This window comes from Oncorhynchus mykiss, chromosome 1 (assembly GCF_057628025.1).
Source record: "Oncorhynchus mykiss isolate SJ-2025 chromosome 1, ASM5762802v1, whole genome shotgun sequence".
NCBI classification, from domain to species: Eukaryota; Metazoa; Chordata; class Actinopteri; order Salmoniformes; family Salmonidae; genus Oncorhynchus; species Oncorhynchus mykiss.
In genome coordinates this window covers 25,088,385-25,094,074 of record NC_143022.1, presented here as the reverse complement: position 1 = coordinate 25,094,074, position 5,690 = coordinate 25,088,385, and the positions used below count along the sequence as shown (strand labels likewise).

The window sequence follows — 5,690 nt, the reverse complement described above, 5'->3', positions numbered from 1 at the left end:
AGCATGTGATCATGGCTGTGATCTCCACTCATGGGTAAAAGGATTGCATTGGGAGAGTTCAGTGACCCCATGCTATGGAGCTTTCCTGTGGATGCATGCTGGAGCGGTGGGAGAGCTCTGTCTGGAGGAGAGGTGTGCCTGGCAGGCTTTGTGACTTAAGGCCCCTCGCTGGGCCCACCTCTGATGTTGAGTCCCTGCCTTCGTTCTGAGATTGCACATCCTCCATCATGCCCCACCTCAGCCCCCATCCCCCAATCTCCCCAATCGCCTCAACCTCCCCCTGACTGTACTACCGATGCCTTTTGGATTGATTTGCAGTTCAAGTCAATACACCAGGACACTGTAAGGCTTTTTATATTCCAGCCAGATTCTCCAACCGGGTTGTGCACCTGTATACCACTCTGAACAAAGGTTCATGGCAACCAGAGAGAGGAAGCATGTGTAGGATAACACCTGTTAGATCTTTAGGAACATTCCTGGAAGGTGGGGTAACCAAAGCAACCAAAGCAAAATGGAGGTTGAATACAGATCCAGTGGATGGGCTCGGTTTAAACGCTTCAAGCAGAGGCACACTAATCATCCACAGAAACTCTGACAAATAGAGGTGTCAGGAAAAACTACATTGCCACATACAGATATGTTGATGAATTTCCTTACAATGCACCAGTGGTAGAAAATGCAATGCTTGGCATGTCACTTCACACACACAACCGAGACCTTGAAAGATAAGTGGGAATTGAATTGTTCAATCGATTCACATTTAGAAAATATTAGAAATGTCTTGACATGTAGACATGTAATGCAATTTAGTGATAGACCCAGAACTGAAATTCGTGTTTGTAATAATATTGTTCTAACAATATATCACATTAACATTTTGGAGCCTCAAGGGTATAACTTATTTCTGATTAGGGTTGCAAAACTACCTATAATTTACCAAAGTTACAAGAATCTTCAGTAATTTTGGTAACTAACAGAAAATATATGACAATCTATCGTAACTTTGGTTATTTACGCTTGAATAACTTTACAAAAAAAATATTTATATGAAGTATAATTTTTTTATATATCTGTGTCCATATTGTCCATGAGGTTCTAGTAGATTTACCATATTGTTCAAGAGAAAATAGCCTAACTAATGAAAAAAGCATGTATTTAACAATTAAATTATTTTCAATTAACTCTGCAACTCTTCCAACTATTCACTTTTCTTCACAACTGCCACCAGTTTGACACCAAAACATCGACAACAAATACATATTGACATCGTAAAATAAATGAAAGTGTAAAAAAAATATATATATTTAATGCTGAAACACCAATGGTATTCACTAAGTTGATGGTTTATATTTAGGATAACCTTTTACAGCTTTGTCATTCTATTTTCAAATAATATTATTTAATTATTTCAGATATTTTACATGTGATAAGGCCACACAGAGGGGCAGAGATAATTACAGACACTTGTGATAATCTGAAGTACCCAAAAGGGCCACTAGATAAAATCCTTGATAAAATCCTTGAAAGATACCAAAATTCTGGTAATTTACTAGTACACTTAAAACGTTTCCAGTAATATACCGTCCCTTTGCAACCTATTTCTGAGACAAAGCTGTATCCACACGTATGATGCACATATTGTACATACATATCACATGTAAATATTACAATATGTGTCTTTCTGCAAAGACAATGTTTCTCTAACTCACTTCCAGGCTGATTTACATTTGAGTAATTTTAGTAATCTTATCCAGAGTGACATACAGGTGCAATTAATTTCAATTTTACAATTTCATAAATAAATCACTCTGTTGGAGAAAAACAAGCCATGTCAGCCAGCACCCTTAAGATCTGTCTCAGAATTGTCTTCAGAAAGAAACAAAAGCAATGTCAATCCATGACACACATTTACCGGCATAAGCATGGCACTTTAAATGTCACTTTGTGTTAGGTTAAATCATTTCTATGCAAAACACCTTAGACAAACACGTTTACAGCCTTTTGACGGAGGAGAGAAAACATAAACGTTTTTTAGTTCATTTCCTGTAATTTTACAAATTTTGCAATGGGGCGTAGAGAAAATGTTGCAGTTTTAAAGCAAGTTGCTGCAATTATACACATTTCGCCATTGGGAGGAGAGAAGATTTTGCAAGCTCTCTCTCACCCTGGATCATTTTGTGTTGTGCAGAGCAGAGCGTTCATCCTTCAGACGCCAGTAACAAGGCCAGATCAAACAGGGGTCTCAGTCTCCCTGCTGCTCCATGGGGGATCGCTGGAGGGGGCAGGGAGGAATAGCATTGTCACTGCCAATGCGTGCTGATTGTGATTGCACTTCAAATACAGCGACAAATGGCTCCCGCTTTACACAGATTCTGCAATGTTTTGATGTCAATAAAATGTCCCTACGGTGCTATTCATTCTTTCTTTTTCTTTAAAAGCCTCAAAAAGGGGAGGTTTCATGTGGAGGTACTCCTTAAAACGTCACATTACCCTCTTTCTGAGGTTAACTGCCAAGAGGGATAAAACACCACTGCATGGTGAGCTCCTGTCTGAAGATGTCAATATTACTGGTTACACAAAGATTATTTAAGAATATTATTTCTTATACCTTTAAAGTACAATGGACATGATGGCCAATCATTCCACAAAGGGAAGCCAACAATGGTCCCACTTTATAAACATTATAAATCCAAATTAGAGGTAAAATGTGTTACACAGAAAGCAGCTAGCTATCTGAGGGTGCCAACAGAAGGGGATTTGGTAAATATGCACTTACCCTGCTGGGTATCTTTATCAAACAGAAGATGGTTGCTATTGTACAATCCAACGGGCTTAATTTGATATGAAATACATCTGTTTGCTGTAAAGACAAAAGCCTACAGTCTCAAACAATCTGTTGAAACAGAAAATGGTAATGCCTGGATGTGTTTATAGGTGAGGAGATTTTATTTTATTTAAGGCATGTGTTGGGTTCACATATCAGTGAATTCAGACAGGTGTTTTCCCCCAGAGATAGCTACTGCTAATGAGTCAACACTCTTCTCAGGGCATACTACTCCTTTATCCCTGCATGCACTAGTTGGACATTGTCAAGTCATAACCAAGCTGCATCTAATTGCATTAATTGGATCAATGCACAAACGGTCTAGTTTGAACACCTGCTGTAAATAATTGTATTGCCTGGGTACAGACTGAAAATGTAGCACACTATTTGTGGCACCATAATGGGGAGAGTTTCTCCATGTAAATGTGTAATCATGATGTTTCAGACAACCTGCCAGCCAGCCTGTTCAGCATAGACACAGCGCAGAAGTATGTGAGAGTTGTAATAAGGCTACATTGCACAAATCGTAGAGATATAAGATATAAGGAGCGTCTCTAAATATGAAGTATTTTTATAAAACATTCTAAGACTATTAGTTACCATTAGGACGTACACTGTAGCCTAGTTAGTATCATAAACATGTAGGCCTAACAGGTGAATGGTGACATTTGATTATGCTTAGGTAACACTTGTTGTTGAAAATAAATCTTCCATTCGACTAAAATGCGCCTGATTATTTGGACTAAACAGCGGTGCTGAAAATGATTAGACTTGAGCGGGAACGTGTCCCGCACAGCCTATTACTCGACATTGGAGCTGGTCACCCCGGTGGTGCTGAAATGATTAGTGAACCTCACGCTGAATAGTAAAGCACGTGATTTTTGTGTTATATTTGTTCCAGAAATGTGAGTAAGCTTTTATATTTGCTTGATTTCCAAGGTTGACCAGTATAAAGTAATTAACTTATTATGGTCTTTTAAAAACATCGTATTTCTATATGCTTCCAGAGGTCATCACCAGCATAACTTACTACTTGACTATGGTCATTGCTATTACAAGGCTGCAAAACGAGTTGACAACTACGTGTTGCATGACATTATAGTAAAATAATTATTCAATTCAAAAATTGAGAATTAGTCATTATTTGTGTTCCCATATTAGTCTAAAGTAGTCTAAAGTAGGCCTAAAATAGAACGATAAACGTTGTCTTATTTCACCCATCCAATTCGCCAGTCACCCTTAAACAAAAGTATTGTAGGCTACCATAACAGTAAATACGAGGACATTGCGAACTGGCTGATATGGATTTGTCAGGGATAACTGTAATAAAGAGCTCTTCAAATCTAATTATAGCCATTATGTAAACACAACCACAGGGACATTATCTTTCTTTGCGGGGGTCTTTCCTATAATCAATATAACATTTTCGCAAGCCTTCGGTCTTCTCCTTCTAACTGCCGGAGAGAAACCAGAAAAATGTCCCTTTGAACTTTGCTTAGGGGCTATTACACAGTAACAAAGGGCAGATTTTCTCTGACCTTTGGTTTTTATAGTCGAATAAATCATTTGTAATGGGGAGGTTAAAGGCCATATGTAGGCTATCATAGCCTACTAAAAATCGTACAATAGGTTATTGTTCACATTATGCGAAAATATAAAGCTTAGATTTCACTGATTATACAGGCTATCACAGGAACATTACGAATCTACAGGAACAGTTTATGCTATAGACACCCTGAGAAATAATTCCAAGTTCAAGTCCAACAAGTTGTGCTCGCTGCGTTCTACCTGTTGATATGATCAGCATCCCTCCCGACATGAACTATTGCGGTTTGACCACTCGTCCCACGTACATATCTGAAAGTGTGGTACAAGAGTATGAAAAAATGAATCAAAATGAAAAGTCACATTTGTGAAATAATCAAATGTCCAACTCAATAGAGTCACATACATACGCCCACGATGTGACCCACATATTGGCATGCATTTAATATCCTTTCTTTGCATTTCAGCTCCACCTCTCAAGTCTCATTTTTCCAACTTGCCTTCTCGAGAATCAGGCGTATAATTGTAGCAATGCTTAGTTCTTTGTCAATCAGATGTGGCTTGTTTCAGGCGGTTTTGCAAAACACGATTTATAGTCAAGAGAAAACAGACTACCCTCCTCATATACCTGTGTTTCTTTACATCCATACCTCATTCATTATTTTATCATTCTATCATTCAGCAAACATAAAACAACAAGAGTCGATCAGAAATCAGAGATAGCCTACCTTGCAGATGCTGTCTGCGCCGCCTCTGGAACTGGAATCGAAAGTATTGACTGTGCATCTTTCTGCCATGTGCCGTATCACAACCTACAGTTTTTATGATGGGCATATCCATTTAAATCCCGATTCGTCCCCACAGGTGGCCTGTCAATTTCATGAGCGTGACGTCACCTTACGAAGGAGAGACATAAAAACCCATCTTTCACAACAAAAGTCCTATAGAGGATGTATTTTAGAATGAGATAAATGGTAGCCAGTAGCTTTAGTTGTAAAAATGCGGACCTTATCAGCAGGCTAGACCTACACTAGGCTATACATGTCTCTTAGAATAGTTTTTTCTATAACATTGTTCTGTTCATTTGCATGAGATTCTTATTGGAGAGAATGGTCTAATTTTAATGACGCCATGATCACAATGACCCATAGACCTAACGTTTACAACCACAGTGGTGTTATTAATTCATGTCAACTATATGTGCAAGCATATGGGAAAATGTCACATTCAGTTAGGAAATTGTTTATACATGTAGCCTTATATAAACACACGGAAAGAACAGAGTAAATCTAGCTCCTATTATTTTAGCAACAGAGGGAAA

At 38.3% G+C, this 5,690-nt stretch overlaps 1 long non-coding RNA gene across 1 annotated transcript; it reads right to left on the bottom strand.

Annotated features, from left to right (window-relative positions):
* Nucleotides 1–1,720: 1,720 nt before the first annotated feature.
* LOC110511054 (uncharacterized) lies at nt 1,721–5,197 on the bottom strand. Its single transcript, XR_016482773.1, has 2 exons — nt 5,098–5,197; nt 1,721–4,681 (listed from the first exon to the last, which is right to left on the bottom strand). It is a non-coding gene; the product is annotated as an uncharacterized LOC110511054 (long non-coding RNA).
* Nucleotides 5,198–5,690: the final 493 nt, after the last annotated feature.